The sequence below is a fragment of the Ranitomeya variabilis genome, chromosome 2 (assembly GCF_051348905.1).
Source record: "Ranitomeya variabilis isolate aRanVar5 chromosome 2, aRanVar5.hap1, whole genome shotgun sequence".
NCBI lineage: Eukaryota > Metazoa > Chordata > Amphibia > Anura > Dendrobatidae > Ranitomeya > Ranitomeya variabilis.
The window spans coordinates 349,184,985-349,210,392 of record NC_135233.1 but is presented as its reverse complement, the minus strand read 5'-3'; the positions used below and the strand labels follow the sequence as shown (position 1 = coordinate 349,210,392).

General features: G+C 43.2%; 2 long non-coding RNA genes across 2 annotated transcripts in view; one reads left to right on the top strand and one right to left on the bottom strand.

Annotated features, from left to right (window-relative positions):
• The first annotated feature begins 10,088 nt into the window (after positions 1–10,088).
• The window catches only part of LOC143805819 (uncharacterized), a 68,008-nt gene continuing 52,688 nt past the window's right edge, over positions 10,089–25,408 (top strand). Inside the window, exon 1 of the long non-coding RNA XR_013221337.1 lies at positions 10,089–10,194. This is a non-coding gene — a long non-coding RNA (uncharacterized LOC143805819). The remainder of the gene's footprint in view (positions 10,195–25,408) is intronic.
• Positions 19,054–25,408, bottom strand: part of LOC143805820 (uncharacterized) — a 114,886-nt gene continuing 108,531 nt past the window's right edge. The window contains exon 4 of the long non-coding RNA XR_013221338.1: positions 19,054–20,474. This is a non-coding gene — a long non-coding RNA (uncharacterized LOC143805820). The remainder of the gene's footprint in view (positions 20,475–25,408) is intronic.

Here is a 25,408-nt window from a genome sequence, read left to right as displayed (position 1 = left end):
GAAAAACGGTCACACACCACCCAGATGACAGACATCTTCTGAGAAACAGGGAGATCAGAAATAAAGTCCATAGAGATGTGCGTCCAAGGCCTCTTCGGAATAGGCAAGGGCAACAATAACCCACTAGCCCTAGAACAACAAGGCTTGGCCCGAGCACAAACATCACAAGACTGCACAAAAACACGCACATCTCGAGACAGGGAAGGCCACCAGAAGGACCTAGCCACCAAATCTCTAGTACCAAAAATTCCAGGATGACCTGCCAGAGTAGAAGAATGAACTTCCGAGATGACTCTACTGGTCCAATCATCAGGAACAAACAGTCTACCAGGTGGACAACGATCAGGTCTATCTGCCTGAAATTCTTGCAAAGCACGTCGCAAGTCTGGGGAGACAGCAGACAAAACCACCCCATCCTTAAGGATACCAGCAGGTTCAGAATCCCCAGGGGAGTCAGGCTCAAAACTCCTAGAAAGAGCATCTGCCTTCACATTTTTAGAACCCGGTAAGTATGAGACCACAAAATTAAACCGAGAAAAAAACAACGACCAGCTAAATCAGATAAATCAGATTCTTGTGATCAGTCAAAACCACCACCTGATGTCTGGCACCCTCAAGCCAATGACGCCACTCCTCAAACGCCCACTTCATGGCCAAAAGCTCCCGATTACCAACATCATAGTTTCGCTCGGCGGCCGAAAATTTACGAGAAAAGAACGCACAAGGTCTCATCACTGAGCAATCGGAACTTTTCTGCGACAAAACCGCCCCTGCTCCGATCTCGGAAGCATCGACCTCAACCTGAAAGGGAAGAGAAACATCAGGCTGGCGCAACACAGGAGCAGACGAAAAGCGGCGCTTAAGCTCCCGAAAGGCCTCCACAGCAGCAGGGGACCAATCGGCAACATCAGCACCCTTTCTAGTCAAATCAGTCAAAGGTTTAGCAACGCCAGAAAACCCAGTTATAAATCGACGATAGAAATTAGCAAAGCCCAAGAATTTCTGAAGACTCTTAAGAGAAGTAGGCTGCGTCCAGTCACAAATAGCCCGAACCGTAACAGGGTCCATCTCAACAGAAGAAGGGGAAAAAATGTACCCCAAAAAAGAAATCTTTTGAACCCCAAAAACACACTTTGAACCCTTTACACACAAAGAACTAGTCCGCAAAACCTGAAAAACCCTCCTGACCTGTTGAACATGAGACTCCCAGTCATCAGAAAAAATCAAAATATCGTCCAAATACACAATCATAAATTTATCCAAATATTCACGGAAAATATCATGCATAAAGGACTGAAAGACCGAAGGTGCATTTGAAAGGCCGAAAGGCATTACTAAATACTCAAAATGGCCCTCAGGCGTATTAAATGCGGTTTTCCACTCATCCCCCTGCTTAATTCGCACCAAATTATACACCCCACGAAGATCAATCTTAGAGAACCACTTAGCCCCTCTTATGCGAGCAAACAAATCAGTCAACAAAGGCAACGGATACTGATATTTGACTGTAATTTTATTCAGGAGTCGATAATCAATACAAGGCCTCAGAGAGCCATCCTTCTTAGACACAAAGAAAAAACCAGCTCCTAAAGGAGATGAAGAAGGACGAATATGTCCCTTTTCCAGGGACTCCTTAATATACTCTTGCATAGCAGCATGTTCAGGCACAGATAAATTAAACAAACGACCCTTTGGAAATTTACTGCCAGGAATCAGATCTATGGCGCAATCACAATCTCTGTGGGGAGGGAGAGAACCAATCTTAGGCTCTTCAAAAACATCACGATAATCAGACAAAAATGCTGGAATCTCAGAGGGAGTAGATGACGAAATGGAAACCAAAGGTACATCCCCATGAGCCCCCCGACATCCCCAGCTTATCACAGACATTGTTTTCCAGTCAAGGACTGGGTTATGAGATTGTAACCATGGTAATCCAAGCACTAAAACATCATGTAAATTGTACAACACAAGGAAGCGAATCACCTCCTGATGGTCTGGAGTCATACGCATAGTCACTTGCGTCCAGAATTGTGGTTTATTACTAGCCAAAGGGGTAGAATCAATACCCTTCAGAGGTATAGGGACTTCCAGTGGCTCTAAATCAAACCCACAGCGCCTGGCAAAGGACCAATCCATAAGACTCAGGGCGGCGCCAGAGTCCACATAGGCATCCACAGTAATAACTGATAATGAACAAATCAAGGTTACAGACAGAATAAATTTAGACTGTAAAGTGCAAATAGACTTGTCAGCCTTCTTTGTGCGTTTAGAGCATGCTGATATAACATGAGCAGAATCACCACAATAGAAACATAACCCATTTTTACGCCTGTAATTCTGCCGCTCGCTTCTGGACAGAGTTCTGTCACATTGCATATTCTCTGGCGACTTTTCAGAAGATACCGCCAAATGGTGCACAGGCTTGCGCTCCCGCAAACGCCGATCAATCTGAATAGCCATTGTCATGGACTCATTCAGACCTGTAGGCGCAGGGAACCCGACCATAACATCCTTAACGGCATCAGAGAGGCCCTCTCTGAAATTTGCCGCTAGGGCGCACTCATTCCACTGAGTAAGCACAGACCATTTACGAAATTTTTGGCAGTATATCTCAGCTTCATCTTGCCCTTGAGATAGGGCTATCAAAGCTTTTTCAGCTTGAATCTCCAAATTAGGTTCCTCATAAAGCAAGCCTAAAGCCAGAAAAAAGGCATCCACATTGAGCAACGCAGGATCCCCTGGTGTCAATGAAAATGCCCAGTTTTGAGGGTCACCTCGCAGCAAAGAAATCACAATCTTAACCTGCTGGACAGGATCTCCAGAGGAGTGAGGTCTGAGAGAAAGGAATAATTTACAATTATATTTGAAATTCAGAAACCGAGATCTATCTCCGGAAAACACCTCTGGTGTAGGAATCTTAGGTTCAGACATCGGAGTATGTATAACAAATTCTTGTAAATTTTGAACCTTAGTAGCAAGATTATTTAAACCTGCAGCCAAGCTCTGAGGATCCATCTTTAAACAGGTGAGATCAGAGCCATTCAAGGATTAGGAGGAGAGAAAGGCAAAGGCTGTAATTAGAGCTGAAATACAACTGATCCAACTATGGAGCAAACATAAGAAAAAAAAAAAAAAACTCTACAGACTTCTTTTTCTCTCCTTTCTTCTGCCAGTAACTTTAACACGGGCCGGTCATACTTTCATGATTCCCAATGGCAGGGAAACATCAAAACACAAAGATAACGGACGAGCTCTGGGTGATGGAATCTCGAGCTGACCGTGAGCTAAATCTACCACACAACTAATAGTAGCCAGGGAGCATACCTGATTAACCCTAGATGCCACGCGCCAGCCGGAGGACTAACTACCCCTGGTAGAAGAAGGAACAGACCTGGCTTACCTCTAGGGAAATACCCCAAAAGATGATAGCAGCCCCCCACATGTAATGACGGTGAGTTTAGAGGAAAAGACATACACAGTATGAAGGTAGATTTAGCAAAGAGAGGTCCACTTACTAGATAGCAGAAGGATACAAAAGAGGACTTCACGGTCAACTGAAAACCCTATCAAAAAACCATCCTGAAATTACTTTAAGACTCCTGTGTCAACTCATGACACAGGAGTGGCAATTTCAGCCCACAAGAGCTTCCAGCTACAGAGAATAACAAAACTGCAAACTGGACAAAAGATACAAAACAAAAGGACAAAGTCCACTTAGCTGATCAGCAGACTAGTAGCAGGAACATGCAACCGAAGGCTCTGGTTACAATGATGACCGGCAAGGAAATGACTGGAGAGTAAGGCTAAATAGGAAACTCCCAAACACTGATGGGAGCAGGTGAACTGAGACAGCAAAGACACACAAGTCACCAGTACCACCAGCAACCACCAGGGGAGCCCAAAAGCGGATTCACAACACTACAGTCTCTGCTTGGGAACTCTACAGCTCCTTCAGGGTTACCATTAGCCTCTGTGGTGTCTCTCTGGGTAATGCCCTCCTTGCCCGGGCTGAGAGTTTTGGTGGGTGGCCCTCTCTGAGCAGGTTCTTTCCATTCGATGATAATGGATTTGATGGTGGTCTGGGGATCATCAGAGATTGGGATACTTTTTTATAACCCAGCCCTGACTTGTTCTTCTCAACAACTTTGTCCCTGACTTGTTTGGAGATCTCCTTGATCTTCATGGTGTTGTTAGGTTAGTGCTGCCTCTTGTTAATGGTGTTGCTGCCTCTGTGGCCTTTCAGAAAAAGGTATGTTTATACTGCCGGCGAGGTGGATCATAAACGAGGGCTGGTATGTGTCCCCCAGGATGCGTATAGAGACATATTTAACCCACTGGAGCGCATTGTGATTACAGCAAAACGTCTGTGATTACAAGGCAAAGTAAAAGTAAGTGGGGATTTGGTTGAAGTAGTTGACCAAGTCAGATTTTTGTAAAACCCGACATGGGTTTTTATTTTTGGAGGGATTTGCAGGTTTGGTAGTGGGGCGATTCACTCCCTCCGCCCTGGGTTTTGGGAATGGCTCTATGTCCACGATTCCCATTTAAACTCTCAGTTTTGTCTTGGGTTTGTCAGTTTTTGGTTTTGCAAGCCGCAGAGCAGGAGGCTCTGTGCAACCCAGGCCTGTGTGAATGTAAAACAGAGCCAGGAAGTTCAAAGCTGCTGAAGCACCCAAGACATACGGCGGTGCAACTGCCCACGGCAGTGAGTTTGAACACGTACTGTTTGGAGGACCCAGCTGCAAACTGGAGGATATCGCTTACCTGTTTGTTTGTTTTTTTAGTTTTCTGGAATAAAGACATTTTATGTTGAACTTTCTGTGGTCCCTGCCAATCTGTCGCACTGTGTGAACACCGCTGCAGTACATGCCCGACATGGGACACTGAGATTGCACACAGGGGGACATCCTCTCATTAAGCATGTGACTTAAGAAGGGAATTGCTTGCACCAGAAATTTTTAGGAGCTTTGTAGCAAAAGGGGTGAATACATATGCACATGACAATTTTTAGTTATTTGATCCCATAAATTTAATTTCTGCCTATACTTTTCTCAAAAATATTTAAACACAGGTTGTAATGTAACAAAATAGGTAAAAAGCCAAGGTGGGTGAATACTTTTGCAAGCCACTGTAGCCTTAATAAGTGATTGTCACTTATTGAAGATGTTTATCCGTGGCAGAAATATCATTGCCAGAAGAGGACAGTCGCCAGATATCACTTTCATCATCCTTCCGAACGAGTTTTCTCTCTATATTATAGAGCGTAGTAGCGTGACTGCCCAACCACGTGGGCATGCTGCGCTGAGCACAACCACAAAAACAAGTGCCACTTTGTATCTTCACACGATGAATCATACTAAACCAATTCTCTATTTTCTCCTGTGTGTTTGGAGGAAGCCTTTAAATAAGAATGTGTATGTTCCACCACACAAAGAAAATATCACAAAAAGTGAAAATGTTGAAGTCGGCCATTACAGACGCTCTGCTCAGCCCTGACTCCACATTTAGTCTGGCTGAAGATGCTGCTTATTTTACATAAAGCACAGGAGATAAGAGGTGGTGTTACATATCTATAATCTATTCACATTTATCTATCTGATATCTATTATCTATCTATTATATACAGTGCCTACAAGTAGTATTCAACCCCCTGCAGATTTAGCAGGTTTAATAAGATGCAAATAAGTTAGAGCCTTCAAACTTCAAACAAGAGCAGGATTTATTAACAGATGCATAAATCTTACAAACCAAAAAGTTTTGTTGCTCAGTTAAATTTTTATAAATTTTAAACATAAAAGTGTGGGTCAATTATTATTCAACCCCTAGGTTTAATATTTTGTGGAATAACCTTTGTTTGCAATTACAGCTAATAATCGTCTTTTATAAGACCTGATCAGGCCGGCACAGGTCTCTGGAGTTATCTTGGCCCACTCCTCCATGCAGATCTTCTCCGTTATCTAGGTTCTTTGGGTGTCTCATGTGGACTTTAATCTTGAGCTCCTTCCACAAGTTTTCAATTGGGTTAAGGTCAGGAGACTGACTAGGCCACTGCAACACCTTGATTTTTTGCCTCTTGAACCAGGCCTTGGTTTTCTTGGCTGTGTGCTTTGGGTCGTTGTCTTGTTGGAAGATGAAATGACGACCCATCTTAAGATCCTTGATGGAGGAGCGGAGGTTCTTGGCCAAAATCTCCAGGTAGGCCGTGCTATCCATCTTCCCATGGATGCGGACCAGATGGCCAGGCCCCTTGGCTGAGAAACAGCCCCACAGCATGATGCTGCCACCACCATGCTTGACTGTAGGGATGGTATTCTTGGGGTCATATGCAGTGCCATCCAGTCTCCAAACGTCACGTGTGTGGTTGGCACCAAAGATCTCGATCTTGGTCTCATCAGACCAGAGAACCTTGAACCAGTCAGTCTCAGAGTCCTCCAAGTGATCATGAGCAAACTGTAGACGAGCCTTGACATGACGCTTTGAAAGTAAAGGTATCCTACGGGCTCGTCTGGAACGGAGACCATTGCGGTGGAGTACGTTACTTATGGTATTGACTGAAACCAATGTCCCCACTGCCATGAGATCTTCCCGGAGCTCCTTCCTTGTTGTCCTTGGGTTAGCCTTGACTCTTCGGACAAGCCTGGCCTCGGCACGGGAGGAAACTTTCAAAGGCTGTCCAGGCCGTGGAAGGCTAACAGTAGTTCCATAAGCCTTCCACTTCCGGATGATGCTCCCAACAGTGGAGACAGGTAGGCCCAACTCCTTGGAAAGGGTTTTGTACCCCTTGCCAGCCTTGTGACCCTCCACGATCTTGTCTCTGATGGCCTTGGAATGCTCCTTTGTCTTTCCCATGTTGACCATGTTTGAGTGCTGTTCACAAGTTTGGGGAGGGTCTTAAATAGTCAGAAAAGTCTGGAAAAAGAGATAATTAATCCAAACATGTGAAGCTCATTGTTCTTTGTGCCTGAACTACTTCTTAATACTTTAGGGGAACCAAACAGAATTCTGGTGGGTTGAGGGGTTGAATAATAAATGACCCTCTGAAAAAACTTTTCCCAATTTAAAAAAAAAAAATAAACAAAGAAATAACATTCTTTTTTGCTGCAGTGCATTTCACACTTCCAGGCTGATCTACAGTCCAAATGTCACAATGCCAAGTTAATTCCAAATGTGTAAACCTGCTAAATCTGCAGGGGGTTGAATACTACTTGTAGGCACTGTATCTATCGTAGGGATTCACTTTCTCAAATAGGCATTACCCAGTGTTCACACAGGCAATGCAGTTTGGTGCAGTTTAATTGATTTCATAAACCTCCAAGGGATTCAAAAGCAAAACCAGTCTCTTCTGGGCACAAAAGTATCGCAGCAAATAAACAGTTCATTCATCAAGCACATATATGTCAGTGTGGGCTCACTCAGACAGATTACAGTCCTCTCCCTCGCAACTTCTTTCTGAGACTGGCAATACCAGAGATCTTTTCTTCCCAGATACAATAAGGTGATGTATAAAATCCGTTCTCTCAGAGCAAACTTTACACACAGAAGAGGTACCATCCTACAAGTCTCCGTATCGCCTTCAGCCTGAGCTCAAACACACAGACTGCTCAGCCTTCCTAGCTGACCCGTGCAGCCTCCATTCAGAGAGACACTGGCTTGTCCCTCTCAGATACAGCTCACAGTTTGGCTGGTCACTCACCAGCTTCAACACATTCCACTCTGCTCAATCCCCAGTAGACTGACACGAGGTGAACCCATTTCCTGGTTCTTAGTCAAAGCTAGTAAGGTGCATCTAATTAAGACCTGCAGTGCTAGGATTAAACCCAGTTCTACCTGGCTTTGCTAGTCTATCTATCTATCTATCCATCTATCCATCCATCCATCCATCTATCTATCTATCTATCTATCTATCTATCATTCACTATCCTCTATTCTATTTTTAACATTTCAGGAACAGGAACAGAAATATTTTGGAGGAAATACTCTACTAATATAAACATAAATCCTAGATACAATATTTTGCACACAGATTCAGTCCATAGAAATATTCCCCAAGGTTCATATGGGGCCCTAGATATTGACACCCCCCCCCCCCCCATCAATTTGGTGTTGTCTTTCATCTCAGTAGGAAGACAAAGGGCCAAAAGGTTAAAGAAAGGGGGAGGGTTGCAAAAAAGTTCTATATTCTCTCTATTCTCAGGATGGAGGTCGGTCCAGTGAATCTCTTTTGGAAGGTTTGGTCCTGTGGCTTTTGCTCAGGGGCTACCTCCCTCCCTTGTGTATCCACATCGATAATGTTAATAATAAATTATAAGGATCTGACCGCAAAGGACATACTGATAAGGATGTAATAGATTTCTACAATATCCTCCGCTGCAATGTACGAGGTGAGGACGTTCTCCGCTTTCCAGGCTTTCTCTCGTGGGCACAGAAGTTTCAGCTAATGAGCTCTTGCTGCTCGGTGCCAAGTTTCTGTGGGTTTTCCGGAGATGAGCACCAGCATAGGTCAAGACCAAGTGTGGTGAACATCTCCACATGTTCTTGTGATATGGGAATACAGACCAGTCACGCTGCCTCGGGAGGCTGAATTAAGAGCAGAAAACCTACAACATATCCTTAGCTTTCAGGTTAAAAGCAGGTTAATGCCAAGGAGGCTTGTGTACTACAGCAGTGAGAAATTTTCGGATCCTCTCACCCATCTCATGAGAGTCTTCTCATGCAGGAGCAGGGTCACTTCGACCCAATCCGGCTGCTGACATTTTCTTAATTCCGTTCTATTAAGAACGTTATAGGCTCTTATCAGTTTCATTTAGATAAGGATAGGAGCTACTTGAGATTCATTTTAGGAATTCTAGGTTCGTATTACCTTATGTACACACATTATAACCTCCTTGACTATTCACATAGGCAGATATTGTAGAGAACGAAACCAGGGCAAAACGGTAAAAGAGTCCAATGGCCCTCCACGAAAGCTGGAAACTCGTAGTCTAGTGGAGATAGAGATCGGTGTCTCTTATGGGAAGGAAACCGTGGTCCAGTCAAGGAATAGTCATCAGTAGATGTTAGACCCACCATACTCATCAGATGAAATTTGGCCAAACCCACTGATTTTGCCAAACCGGCCACCATCTCATGTGTATAGGAGTCTCCCGACTCACCCTCAACATGTTGGAAGTGAAGCATTGTATCATTGGAATTCGAATGGCTCATCCCATTATTTTCAGGGAACATATGTCGATGTTCAAGAAGTCTGGCACCAAATTTATCTTCTCTTCCTGTTGAAAATGCATGAACGCTCTGCCAAGCCAAGACAGCAAGAGGGAAGTAAGCCAAGCCAAGACAGCACACAGACGCATTATGTTCACATACCCATTTTTGAAGCTTGATGGTCTAAATAAAAAGTATATAGATGTGCCCCACTGTGGTCAATTTATGGGACAGAACTTTCCCATTAAAGTCAATTGGTCATTAAAATAATTACATAATAATATTGTCTGTTTTTCACAAACCATCTGCTAGGAAAGGCTTGGGAAACCTCATTCTGTGTTTTTTTTTCTGTAAATGAAAAATGGATGACACCCAAAACAGAAACACGGAATGGATGAAAAACAATCCATTTTTTGGAGACGCAAAACAAACAGGTGACATGTTACATATTCTTGAGGAATCCATAGATGGTGGCCATACACGTGGAGACCTATGGATCCTTGACGTATAAATATTGATGATGTTGAAGCTGACCAAACCCATTTTTTAGCTGATGGCGGAACACGTTTTCTCCCATAGATATAAACGCTAAACCCGGCCGAGGGATCCTAAGTTTTCAGGAGGTAGAGGGGAATGATTGTTCATTCTGTTCATTCCAAGGAGCCAATAATTGGAGCGAATATAGACCCCTCTAAATAGTCGGGCAATCACCTGACAAATAAGTAAAAAGTTCATCCTGTGTAATGATTTTTACGGTGGCATAAAAATCATCATTATTGGCAGCACATTACGTGGTGTAAACAGGTGACGTGCTGCCGAGAACGAGAGTAGAATGTTTGTAGTAGAATGTTCGCAGCTTGTATGTAGCCAATCGGTGATCATTTAATAGCCAAGATTGGCTTCTGTACAGGGGGCCCTCCCTTTGTCGTAAACCTTTAATGGGGGCTTATCTTCCCTCAGAACAAAAGGATCGGGTGTTGAAGACAATCGGTTAGTACTCGAGCATGCTCGGATATCACCTTATCCCAGCACGTCCACTCATCACTATTAGTTATATTACATATATTAATACTTTTGTTGGAATTTATGTATATGAATTTATACCTATTAATTAAGTTTTATATAAGAGGTGATAACTCATTATGATTTATTGATTATTCATAGTTTGTATATGTTTTTAACCTCTGCTGGGTGTTTCGGTATTATTTGAGTGCAGTTTGTTTCTTTTTATTCTGCATTTTTCGCACCAGGTTACAGCCATATACTCTTTTGTGATTTAGTCACATACAGTACATTATTGTTTCTTTGGACAGAAGCTATTATTCTAGTGATATACATTAGTGTTCCTTATTGGATGGAAATTATTGATCTGCTGCAGCTACTGTATAGACACCATTATCCCTTATGGGATGGATGCTATCGGTATAATGGAGCTATAGACGTATGTGCCCTTATGGGGTGAAAAAGATTGGAGATATACACATTAGAACAGACTATAGAAGTAGATATTAATTTATCCATGCAGCCGAGAATATTTAGAGTATGTGCATACGACATCTTTTTCCGGCGGATTCTACCTGGAACCCACCTGAACAAGTGTTGCAAAAAAAAAAAATCTTCGTTTTTTCCGTTACCCATTTTTGGTCCATTTGTGATTTTTTTTCTAATCCTTGTTGCATCTGTTTTTCTAAAAAGGAAAAATTAAATTGTTCCTTTATTTAAGCCATTAAACATGACATCCATGGGCTAGCTTTTATTTTCACGGAGCCATTGACACTGTTGTCTAGTTTAATCCGCAAAGTGGATGAAAGCAGGACATGTCTTAATTTTATTTATTTTTTGCAGAAAAAAAGGACACGTGAATGGTAAAAATAGCGGATAACATATATACCGAAAAAACCCTCATGTTTGAAAAATACAGATTTCGGTGTAGACTTTGATGAGGATTTTACCCTATGCATTATGAAAGGTTAAATCTGTGCTAAATCTTATTAAAATTGACATATTGAGGAGAAGATAATCCGCAGCGAGCTCTCGATTATGCACTGACTTATTTCTGTTACACATGGATAAAGTTTTTTTTTTAAAGCAAAGTAATTTATGCAGAGTGTGTACTCATCCGTAAGATGGCTACTTTGCAGAATAGTATTAGGGATGACAATACCCTCCCGTGATTAGCTGATTGATGGCAGCTTTCAGTGACTCCTGACACTCATTCATTGTTAGTGGGCAGCTGTAAACAGAAGACAAGAACACCGGAGCATTGCCCACTCTTAGAGCAGTGTCCACTATTAGAGCAGTGTCCACTCATGGAGCATTGTCCACTCATGAAGCATTTCCCACTGTTGGAGCATTGTCTACTATTAGAGCATTGTCTACTCTTGGAGCATTGCCCACTCATGGAGCATTGCCCACTCTTGGAGCATTGTCCACTCTTGGAGCATTGTCCACTATTGGAGCAGAATCCACTCTTGGAGAATTGCCCACTCTTGGAGCATTGCCCACTCTTGGAGCATTGTCCACTGTTGGAGCATTGTCCACTCATGGAGCATTTCCCACTCTTGGAGCACTGTCCACTCTTGGAGTATTGCCCACTCTTGGAGCATTGTCCACTTTTGGAGCACTGTCCACTCTTGAAGCATTGTGCACTCTTGGAGCATTGCCCACTCTTGGAGCATTTTCCACTCTTGGAGCATTTCCCACTCTTGGAACATTGTCCACTTTTGGAGCACTGTCCACTCTTGAAGCATTGTGCACTCTTGGAACATTGCCCACTCTTGGAGCATTTTCCACTCTTGGAGCATTGCCCACTCTTGGAACATTGTCCATTCTTGAAGCATTGTCCACTCTTGGAGCATAGTCAACTCATGGAGCATTGCCCATTCTTGAAGCATTGCCCACTCCTGGAGCATAGTCAACTCATGGAGCATTGCCCATTCTTGAAGCATTGTCAACTCATTATAGCATTGTCTATTTTTGAAACATTGGGCACTCTTGGAATATTGTCCATTCTTGGAGCATTGTCCACTCTTGAAGCATTGTCTATTCTTGGAGCATTGCCCACTCTTGGAGCATTGTCCACTCTGAGCATTTTCCTCTCTTGGAGCATTGCCCACACTTGGAGAATTGTCCATTCTTGAAGCATTTTCCTCTCTTGGAGCATTGTCCACTCTTGGAACATTGTTCATTCTTGGAGCATTGTCCACTCTTGGAGCAGAGTCCACTCTTCGAGCGTTGTCCACTTTTGGAGCACTGTCCACTCTTGAAGCATTGTGCACTCTTGGAGCATTGCGCACTCTTGGAGCATAGTCCACTCTTGGAGCATTGTCCACTCATGGAGCATTTCCCACTCTTGGAGCACTGTCCACTCTTGGAGTATTGCCCATTCTTGGAGCTTTGTCCACTTTTGGAGCACTGTCCACTCTTGAAGCATTGTGCACTCTTGGAGCATTGCCCACTCTTGGAACATTTTCCTCTCTTGGAGCATTGCCCACTCTTGGAACATTGTCCATTCTTGGAGCATTGCCCACTCTTGGAGCAGAGTCCACTCTTGCAGCATTGTCCACATTGTCCACTTTTGGAGCAATGTCCACTCTTGAAGCATTGTGCACTCTTGGAGCATTGCCCACTCTTGGACCATTGTCCACTCATGGAGCACTGTCCACTATTGGAGTAGAGTCCACTCTTGGAGCATTGCCCACTCTTGGAGCATTGTCCACCGTTGGAGCATTGTCCACTCATGGAGAATTTCCGACTCTTGGAGCACTGTTTACTCTTGGATTATTTCCCACTCTTGGAGCACTGTCCACTCTTGGAGTATTGCCCACTCTTGGAGCATTGTCCACTTTTGGAGCACTGTCCACTCTTGAAGCATTGTGCACTCTTGGAGCATTGCCCACTCTTGGAGCATTGTCCACTCATGGAGCACTGTCCACTCATGGAGCACTGTCTACTATTGGAGCAGAGTCCGCTCTTGGAGCATTGTCCATGCTTGGAGCATTGCCCACTCATGGAGCATTGCCCACTCTTGGAGCATAGTCAACTCCACTCATAGTCCACTCATGGAGTTTTGCCCACTCTTGGAGCATAGTCCACTCATGGAGCATTGCCTACTCTTGGAGCATTATCCACTAATGGAGCATTGCCCACTCTTGGAGCATTGTCCACTCCTGGAGCATTGCCCACTCTTGGAGCATAGTCCACTCATGGAGCATTGCCCACTCTTGGAGCATTGTCCACTCTTGGAGCATTGTCCACTCTTGGAGCATAGTCAACTCATGAAGCATTGCCAACTCATGGAGCATTGTCCACTCTTATAGCATTGTCTATTTTTGGAACATTGGGCACTCTTGGAATATTGTCCATTCTTGGAGCATTGTTCACTCTTGAAGCATTGTCTATTCTTGGAGCATTGCCCACTCTTGGAGCATTGTCCACTCTTTGAGCATTTTCCTCTCTTGGAGCATTGCCCACTCTTGGAGCATTGTCCACTCTTGGAGCGTTCTCCTCTCTTGGAGCATTGTCCACTCATGGAGCATTGCACACTTTTGGAACATTGTCCATTCTTGGAGCATTGTCCACTCTTGGAGCAGAGTCCACTCTTGGAGCATTGTCGACTCAACGAGCATTGCCCACTCTTGGAGCATTGTCCACTCTTGAAGTATTGTCTATTCTTGGAGCATTATGCACTCTTGGAACATTGTTTACTCTTTGAGCATTGTTCACTCTTGGGGCATTGTCCACTCTTGGAGCATTGTCCACTTGTGGAGCATTGTCCACTCTTGAAGCATTGTCCACTCTTGGAGCATTGTCCACTTGTAAAGCATTGTCCACTCTTGGAGCATTGTCCACTCTTCCCTTCTAAAGAAGTGTAAATGGAAAGAGGGATTGGAGCAATTTATGGACGGCACGCTGGTAAAAATAAGTCTAAACTAGATTAGGTACAACACTGAAGGAGATGTGCCAAGAAAAGTGCCACCCTTGAGGGAGAAAAAAGTGTCAAACAAGCCTAGTGGTTGGCATCAATTATTGTATGTTCTTTGTTCCAATTTGTTAAATTGCCGAAACGTCAATTTAGACATCATCAAGCATTATAATTAATTGTCCACCAATGTGTTCTGTGCCTGTGGGGGGATAATACTCCACCAGGGTACAAGGCTAAGGGAAGACTAGTGCTAAGTTATATGATGGGCAGGGATATTATGGTCACTCAAATGTCATTAAAATGTCCCTCCACCCTGTCACCCTAACTGGTGCCCTCCGTTTGCCAATTGCTTACCCCTCCTCTGAGGTCAGCGTTGCTTTCCTTTTGCTTCCAAGATTGCAGGGAGAGTGCAGTGGGGAGTCTACACCATTCCCACCAGCTTTTCATATCCCACATCACAGGAAATGTTTGGTTTACCTCTGTACTGTCCATGTCACTGCGGTGGCCACCTTGGAATCAGGAGGAAAAGAACGCCACGGGGTGAGAGGATGGCACCAGGTAGGGTGACTATGCATTACAAATGTCTATTTTTCAATCCCACAATTGCTCTAATGAGCTTGCATGTCTTTGAAATGATCTTCTAGGATGCCAACATCACAGATCAGCAGAAGATATTGCAAATTTTAATTATTTTAATAGGGCACCCCAGAGTAGGCTTTTAAACTATAATCCGGATTCCTGCAGCCGCCACCAGAGGGAGCTCAGGAGCACACTGCATACTGCTCATACATTGCACTCCATAATAGTGGTGTCTACATAGGGGATTTGCAGAGCACATCTACTTTACCCTATCACTGCTATGGACGTATGTGATATGTTGGAACTTTAAAGGCTAAAGCTTAGATCTTGGTATTACAAAAATCAGAATATTAGTTTTGAAATTCAATAGTGTAGCAATATTCAGGTTGAGAAAGTGCAACGTCGATGACGTTACAACCCCTCACATCTGGTGAGTCCCATTCATGAAGTTGTCCAAACTTTTCCAAAATGGCAAATGTTGGAGAAAATAAATATCAGGCATGTTGGATTGCAGCATGCCCCATCCTTTAGTCCTCGGAGAGGAAAGCACTGGAGGTGTCTGGCAGCAGCTCACTCCTGTCTCGCCACTCTCATGCCCGTCTATTGCTTGATCGGGAGATGTTGCCGTCCGCTACCTAATACATTAGTGTCATTTGAAACTGGCTGACATTCAGAAAATCAAATTGACGCCGACTTTGAAATTCGATCCATTGATTTTGACTTCAGTCCCATCTCCTAGAAAATTGTGAAAATTGGTAGGGTTTAGTGCCAATCTGTCATCGTTTGCGACTTTTTTTTTTTATTGGCGCTTTACACCAAAAAGTGCTTAGTAAATAGAGTCCAGTGTTTGGGAAAAAATTTTATCTGACATCCTATAATCCAGAAACTCTGATAATCCAGACAAACAAAAATTATAAATACCAGTAATTAAAGCAAAGTGACTTGACTTGTGATGAAATGCCTGTTTTATGGGAGGGGGAAAAAAAATAATTATGACCGTAATGTGCATTTAGGTCTTGGGCTGTATATGACATAATCCCCTGAGAAATAGACTTGACATACAATGAAGATGTAAACAGAATATCTATGGAGAGCACATAGCATGCACCGGTACCCAGGGGGCCTATCCGCTTCCTTTATGACCTCATTGTATGCAAGGATCCAAAATCCCCATCTGTAATGTTTCCTTATAGAATTGAACGGCGTGATGTTGCAGCAAATAAGGGGTTAACCCGAGGGTCTGTAAGGCTGAGAGCATTATAATATGGCATAATGAGGCATTGCAAAGGCAGAAGGCAGCGACACTGGGAAATTCCCTACAAGAACATGTCCTGACATACACTTCCCGTGCACCTGCTATGATGGCCGTGCATCCCAACGTCTGAAAGGCATCTTCTCGCTGGACTTCCATTACGCCACCCCCAGAATTCACAACATACAGGACACAAGATGCCATCCGCTTTTGCAATTTGGTCACCTATATAGTTTGCGAGGAGTACAAAAGATGAGGATGGTGAGAGTGCACAATGTCAGGAGAGGCTGGAAAGCCTCGTAAAAATGTTATTTTCCATCTTTTGGAAAATTCATCTAAAGCCAAATTTAGAAGGACTGGCCATGGGTCTCCCAACGTGAACATATCTGGTTACCACGCTGTTGAATTCGGGTCTGGATACCAGCGATCGCTCCGTACTACATCACGGTCCGTACACAGACCTAAGTGTTCACGTAAGGAGGACCGGTGCTGGCCATAAACATGGAGGTCTACCAAACTGGGACTGACCAATGATCTAGTGTGTATGAAGGGATGTCCATCGACGGACGGATGGCTGGAGGAATAGAAGGTTGGGCATGTTGGCTCGCAGCATCTCCAATTGTTTGTTTTGGAGTCTTTGGCTTATTCCACTTTCCCAATTAAAATAAATCTGCATGCTTGGCTGAGCTTGCATGTTTATGGTGCAAATAGGAGAAATGGCTGAGAACGGCCAGCATAAGCGAAGAGCTAGGGGATTTTTATAAGTCCATTATGGCCGAGTTCTGACTATACTCTCTGACGCTGGTATGGATGGAACTCTAATTCCAATCTACTAAAAATGCAAAAGGAAGTCAAAGGGATGATCCATTTTAGAAAAGATGTCCAGGATGAGCGTGCACACATACTCTCCGCACTCTTAGTACACTGTGTCGGACCCTGTGTGGCCAGGGCGCGTATGCAATATTTATAGGGTCCAAGGTCTTGGGACACCACAGCGTTGTATCTCCCTGTCTACTCATATAACCTGAAGCTTGTAGGCCCCAATGCAAAATCTCCAACAAGTTCACCAACTATCATGGGTCTTTATTAGTACTGGTCTTCTTATATGGACAAAAGGGACCTCTTAGGCCCCCAAGGCTCCAGGTCCGCAGTGCAACTGTAACCTCACCATAATTAAAGGGGTTGTCCAGGCTTAGGGTTCTATATGAATGCAGAATTGTGAATCCTCAAAGCGCACAGTGTGCACGCTGTCAGGATTCTCCGGTGCTGTCATGTGATTGCAAGTATGTGATTTGCATACTACTGGCCACATTCCGACTAGACGTGTCAGGCCTCGTTCAGTACACTTGTATCGAGTGAGGCTGTGCGTGTCTTGTCGACACTTGACCACAAATATGCAAATCACAGACTTGCTCTTACTCGCCCACCTTCTCCTGACACTGGAAAATCCTGACCGCGCGCACATTGCGCACTTTGAGAATTCACAAGTCTGCAGTCACATGCAGCCACAAGCCTGGACAACCCCTTTAAGCTTCTGTTCCTGAGCCTAGAGGAAGGGAACGATGTGGGTGGCTGGCATTGTTATGCAAGCACTGTGTTTGGATGGCACTGTATTGGGTATCTTTTTTTTGGACAGGTCTTTTATGACTTGCAATATAATGAGGCAATATGGCCAGCTTGTTAGGGTGTTCTGGCACTGTCCCCGGGGCAGTATGGCTGTCTGGCACTGTGGTTGCCTGGCACAGTTCTGGGGGCACTATGGCAGTCTGGCACTGTTCTGGGGGCACTATGGCAGTCTGGCACTGTTCTGGGGGCACTATGGCAGTCTGGCACTGTTCTGGGGGCACTATAGCTGTCTGGCACTGTTCTGGGGGCACTATGGCTGTCTGGCACTGTTCTGGGGGCACTATAGCTGTCTGGCCCTGTTCTGGGGGTACTATGGCAGTCTGGTACTGTTCTGGGGGCACTATAGCTGTCTGGCACTGTTCTGGGGGCACTATGGCAGTCTGGCACTGTTCTGGGGGCACTATAGCTGTCTGGCACTGTTCTGGGGGCACTATGGCAGTCTGGCACTGTTCTGGGGGCACTATAGCTGTCTGACACTGTTCTGGGGGCACTATGGCAGTCTGGCACTGTTCTGGGGGCACTATAGCTGTCTGGCACTGTTCTGGGGGCACTATAGCTGTCTGGCACTGTTCTGGGGGCACTATAGCTGTCTGGCACTGTTCTGGGGGCACTATAGCTGTCTGGCACTGTTCTGCTACGGTTAGAGACCACTGTATTGCGGTATGGCTTCTCAGCCTTGTTACTAGAGATCTAATATGGATGATTGATCCTCAGGAGAGCTAGTCTCCCAGAGATTTCTGGATATCACCCGGGCCAATCAGATAACAGGATTACATGTACCCCGGGGCCGACACCACCGTGAGAGATAATGGACACATCAATACTCATTACCGTTACTTGCTGCTTATAATTACTCCCTGTCTGATCGGCACAAGCGATCCCCCTCCGATAGGACGAAGCGCTCCCACATAGTGTATAAATGGAACCTTTAATGTCAGTTCTGCTAAATACACGTAAATGGGAATCTATCAGCAGAATTGAGTTGTGCCGTTCCTCTGTTGTTCCTCCTGGAAATGTTTTCTTTTTCCATGTGACACCATCCTGTCAGTGCTGATAGTAACAGAGCGTTACGGGGAAGGGGAACACTCAGTTGTTGGATTACTTTCACATTTCCATGAGGAACAATGGAGGGAAGGTGTACCCCAAAATGTAATTTCAAAAGGAGTACAAGTATTACCATACAAAAGATATGACCTAAAGAATATTCTTGCGGACCGCCATCGCCTACAACAGTCCTAACGACAACCGACAACTTTTATGTTCGACGCGTAATTCCGAAGCAGAAGATTTCCCTCTGCCATTGGTAACGAGCGTTATCATAATGATCCTCAATATCTTATCTGCCGAGGGGAAAAGGTCTGTCAGCCAGTGATAGTAGATCACAAGGGATCCTGATGATTGCTGGGGGGTGCACAACTTCCGGGACCCCCATCGATCCTGAGAATGTGGGGGCATTATGCAGCGATATAACAACCTCCAAATGTCGCCATCTAGTCCCAGCCTTAACCCCTTAACCATAACTTTTCTACCATCCCCAGAGCCGTATTAGGGCTTATTCTTTGCGGGACGAGTTTTCAATGACACCATTCATTTTACCGTATATTTGACAAAAAATGGAAAATACATTTCAAGAGCGGTAAAATGACAAACTTCACCCTCCACAAAAACAGCGAAAAAGCAGTAAAAAATTACTCTGCAGCTCAGTATGACTACGCCCAAACTTTTGTTTTTTCATTTAAGTAGATGAAAAAAAATTCTGAAACTTGTAAAAATAAAAAAATTGGGTCTGCGTCACCGTTTTCCATGTCCCTTTTTTTTTTTTTTTTTTAATTTATTTATGTTGATAATCCTGTTTCATGGCTTCTTTTTTTTTCCTGACGTTTTTAGTGATACAATTTTGGGGTAAACACGATTTTTTAATTGCTTTTTATTACTTTTGTTTTTTTAGCGAAGCAATTCTGGCATTTCAATTTTTTCCCCTGTTTTTATTCATTCTATAGATTGGTATATCGGACTTTTATGCATGTGACGGCACCAAATACGCTTCTTTCTTTCTTTCTTTGGTGGTGATTTTAATTTTTATATAATGTTTTTATAAGGTTTTTTTTATTTTTTATTTTTATCTTTGTCTTTTTTTTTTTTTTTTACTTGACCCTGCGGTCATTTGATCGCTGTTTCTCTATCCTGCAATGGTATTGGAATATATAGTTAAAACGATGCCCAGGATGACCCATGATTGGCGTCCGTCATTGGCATTGCGTCGCGGGGGAGGAGGGAGATGCGACATGACGAATGCGCCATTGAATTGCTCCTGTCGGTGATTGACAGCGGCATTTAAATGGTTAAACACATGCCGTAAATGGGGGGAACGAATGCTTGGGCCGAGTTCGTAGCAATAGGGAGGTTTATTCTGAGAGGTGACACATATCGGAGACCGCCAGTCGCTTTTTGGTGGCGTGCACAATGTTAGACGGACTGTTCCTTTTAAGTTTTTTGCTCTGGAGATGAAAGAGTTAAAAGAGCTTATTATACGCCGACGGATACGAGCGCATTGCACACTGCGCCACATGTCGGCCGTGCCCGCCACATGTGCGCGGCAGCGAGGCTCCATGGCACACAGCGATCACTCGCATCAAGACTGGGGAAAGGTCACGCTGGAACAGAAAACGCGCAGTCTCTCCGCCTCCACATCAAATATTCCATCCAATCTGCGCGCCCCGGGTGTTTGTGCGGGTGCCATGGAGACTGAGGGCAGATATTGCGCGGGAAATTCCCCTCACTCTGCGGATGCTGGCCCCAGGCATGTGCAGTCTGGGGAGGGGAGAGTCTTGTCCGGAGAAGGGGTGTGGGTTTCTGCTTGGCTGAATGCCTCCTTCAATAACATCACATCTAAGAAGAAAGACAAGGAGGAAATAAATAGAATAGTACATATAGGAAGGGAAGTATAGGGCACGGCGTCCACGCTGCACCGTGCAATGCAGCATTATGGATCACGCCCCAATCTGCCATTAGGAAGAGACATAGAAACCAAAAATAGACGTCTAAACATATACGTAGAAACTAGACATGTATAAAAGTATACATGCAAACATATAGGTATAAAATATACATATAGACATGTAATAAAAGTATACACGTAAACATATAGGTATAAATATACATATAGACATGTAATAAAAGTATACACGTAAACATATAGGTATAAATATACATATAGACATGTAATAAAAGTATACACATAAACATATAGGTATAAAATATACGTATAAAAATATATATATATGAAATATACATGTACAAATATAAATATAAAATATACATATAGACATATACGTATAAAAGTATACATGTAAACATATAGGTATAAAATATACGTATAAAAGTATACATATGAAATATGCATGTAAAAATATACGTATAAAATATACATATAGACATATAGGTATAAAAATATAGGTATAAAAGTATACATACTGTATGAAATATACATATAAACAAATACATATAAACATACATGTATACATCAACATATAGGTATAAAGATATAAATATAAACTTATACATGTAGAAATATACATATAAAAGTTTACATATAAACATATAGATATAAAAATATAGGTATAAAATATATATTAACCCCTTTACCCCCAAGGGTGGTTTGCACGTTATGGATCGGGCCAATTTTTACAATTCTGACCACTGTCCCTTTATGAGGTTATAACTCTGGAACGCTTCAACAGATCCCAGTGATTCTGACATTGTTTTCTCGTGACATATTGTACTTCATGATAGTGGTAAAATTTATTTGATATTACCTGCGTTTATTTGTGAAAAAAAAACAGAAATTTGGCGAAAATTTTGAAAATTTTGCAATTTTCCAACTTTTTATGCAATTAAATCACAGAGATATGTCACACAAAATACTTAATAAGTAACATTTCCCACATGTCTACTTTACATCAGCACAAATTTGGAACCAAATTTTTTTTTTGTTAGGGAGTTATAAGGGTTAAAAGTTGACCAGCAATTTCTCATTTTTACAACACCATTTTTTTTTAGGGACCACATCTCATTTGAAGTCATTTTGAGGGGTCCATATGATAGAAAATACCCAAGTGTGACACCATTCTAAAAACTGCACTCCTCAAGGTGCTCAAAACCACATTCAAGACGTTTATTAACCCTTCAGGTGCTTCACAGGAATTTTTGGAATGTTTAAAAAAAATGAACATTTAACTTTTTTCAATTTTTTTTTACTTCAGATCCAATTTCTTTTATTTTACCAAGGGTAACAGGAGAAATCGGACCCCAAAAGTTGTACAATTTGTCCTGAGTACGCCGATACCCCATATGTGGGGGTAAACCACTGTTTGGACGCATGGCAGAGCTCGGAAGGGAAGGAGCGCCGTTTGACTTTTCAATGCAAAATTGACAGGAATTGAGATGGGACGCCATGTTGCGTTTGGAGAGCCACTGATGTGCCTAAACATTGAAACCCCCCACAAGTGACACCACTTTGGAAAGTAGACCCCCTAAGGAACTTATCTAGAGGTGTGGTGAGCACTTTGACCCACCAAGTGCTTCACAGAAGTTTATAATGCAGAACCGTAAAAATAAAAAATCATTTTTTTCACAAAAATTATCTTTTCGCCCCCAATTTTTTATTTTCCCAAGGGTAAGAGAAGAAATTGGACCCCAAAAGTTGTTGTACAATTTGTCCTGAGTACGCTGATACCCCATATGTGGGGGTAAACCACTGTTTGGGCGCATGGGAGAGCTCGGAAGGGAAGGAGCGCCGTTTGACTTTTCAATGCAAAATTGACAGGAATTGAGATGGGACGCCATGTTGCGTTTGGAGAGCCACTGATGTGCCTAAACATTGAAACCCCCCACAAGTGACACCATTTTGGAAAGTAGACCCCCTAAGGAACTTATCTAGATGTGTGGTGAGCACTTTGACCCACCAAGGGCTTCACAGAAGTTTATAATGCAGAGCCGTAAAAATAAAGCAAAAATTTTTTCCCACAAAAAATATTTTTTAGCCCTCAGTTTTGTATTTTTCCGAGGGTAACAGGAGAAATTGGACCCCCAAAGTTGTTGTCCAATTTGTCCTGAGTGCGCTGATACCCCATATGTGGGGGGAACCACCGTTTGAGCGCATGGCAGAGCTCGGAAGGGAAGGAGCATCATTTGGAATGCAGACTTAGATGGATTGGTCTGCAGGCGTCACATTGCGTTTGCAGAGCCCCTAATGTAGCTAAACAGTAGAAACCCCCCACAAGTGACCCCATATTGGAAACTAGACCCCCCAAGGAACTTATCTAGATGTGTTGTGAGAACTTTGAGCCCCCAAGTGTTTCACTACAGTTTATAACGCAGAGCCGTGAAAATAAAAAATCCTTTTTTTTCCCACAAAAATTATTTTTTAGCCCCCAGTTTTGTATTTTTCCAAGGGTAACAGGAGAACTTGGACCCCAAAAGTTGTTGTCCAATTTGTCCTGAGTACGCTGATACCCCATATGTTGGGGTAAACCCCTGTGTGGGCACACGGGAGAGCTCGGAAGGGAAGGAGCACTGATTTACTTTTTCAACGCAGAATTGGCTGGAATTGAGATCGGACGCCATGTCGCGTTTGGAGAGCCCCTGATGTGCCTAAACAGTGGAAACCCCCCAATTATAACTGAAATCCTAATGCAAACACACCCCTAACCCTAATCCCAACGGTAACCCTAACCACACCTCTAACCCAGACACACCCCTAACCCTAATCCCAACCCTATTCCCAACCGTAAATGTAATCCAAACCCTAACCCTAACTTTAGCCCCAACCCTAACTTTAGCCCCAACCCTAACTGTAGCCTACACCCTAGCCCCAACCCTAACCCTAGCCCCAACCCTAACCCTAACCCTAATCCTAGCCCCAACCCTAACCCTAACCCTAGCCCTAATGGGAAAATGGAAATTAATACGTTTTTTAAATTTTTTAATTTTTCCCTAACTAAGGGGGTGATGAAGGGGGGTTTGATTTACTTTTATAGCGGGTTTTTTAGCGGATTTTTATGATTGGCAGCCGTCACACACTGAAAGACGGTTTTTTATTGCAAAAAATATTTTTTGCGTTACCACATTTTGAGAGCTATAATTTTTCCATATTTGAGACCACAGAGTCATGTGAGGTCTTGTTTTTTGCGGGACGAGTTGACGTTTTTATTTGTAAAATTTTCGGGCACGTGACATTTTTTGATCGCTTTTTATTCCGATTTTTGTGAGGCAGAATGACCAAAAACCAGCTATTCATGAATTTCTTTTGGGGGAGGCGTTTATACCGTTCCGCGTTTGGTAAAATTGATAAAGCAGTTTTATTCTTCGGGTCAGTACGATTACAGCGATATCTCATTTATATCATTTTTTTATGTTTTGGCGCTTTTATACGATAAAAACTATTTTATAGAAAAAATAATTATTTTGGCATCGCTTTATTCTGAGGACTATAACTTTTTTATTTTTTTGCTGATGATGCTGTATGGCAGCTCTTTTTTTGCGGGACAAAATGACGCTTTTAGCGGTACCATGGTTATTTATATCTGTCTCTTTGATCGCGTTTTATTCCACTTTTTATTTGGTGGTATGATAATAAAGCGTTGTTTTTTGCCTCGTTTTTTTTTTTTCTTACGGTGTTTACTGAAGGGGTTAACTAGTGGGACAGTTTTATAGGTGGGGTCGTTACGGACGCGGCGATACTAAATATGTGTACTTTTATTGTTTGCTTTTTTTTTATTTAGATAAAGAAATGTATTTATGGGAATAATATATATATTTTTTTCTTTATTTAGGAATTTTTTTTTTATTTTTTTTTTACACGTTGAATTTTTTTTTAAAACTTTTTTACTTTGTCCCATGGGGGGACATCACAGATCGGTGATCTGACAGTTTGCACAGCACTCTGTCAGATCACCGATCTGACTTAGAGCACTGCAGGCTTACCAAGTGCCTGCTCTGAGCAGGCACTCGGTAAGCCACCCCCTCCCTGCACGACCCGGATGCCGCGGCCATCTTGGATCCGGGACCTGCAGCGAGGAAGGAGGTAGGAGACCCTCGGAGCAACGCGATCACATCGCGTTGCTGCGGGGGTCTCAGGGAAGCACGCAGGGAGCCCCCTCCCTGCACGATGCTTCCCTATACCGCCGGCACACCGCGATCATGTTTGATTGCGGTGTGTCGGGGGTTAATGTGCCGGGGGCGGTCCGTGACCGCTCCTGGCACATAGCGCCGGATGTCAGCTGCGATAGGCAGCTGACACCCGGCCGCGATCGGCCGCGCTCCCCCCGTGAGCGCGGCCGATCGCGCTGGACGTACTATTCCGTCCTTGGGAAGTAGGGCCCACCCCACATGGACGGAATAGTACGTCCAATGACAGAAAGGGGTTAAAAAAATATATATAAATGCCAGCTTCTGGCAAAAATCCATAAAAATATTAAAATCCTTTATAAAAAACACTTTAACTCTACAAATTTAATGGCACATTGTGAGGGACTCCGCAATGTGCAATGTACCATGACATTTTTGGAATTTTAAAAATTGTTGCCAGAAGCTGGAATTTTTTCTACTTGTCTCTATACTTCAGGTAATAAAAATGCCTTAAAACATTCTCTCTCTCTCATTATTCTGGCATTTGGCAAATATTAATAATTATGGTAATCCTAATTGACCTAAAACGGGAAAGGTTTATTCTGATTTTATGTCCGATATTGAGGAAAAACATGCAGATGTGTCTTTTTATAAAATGGATGTAAACTTCTGGTTTCAACAGTATTTACATAGAA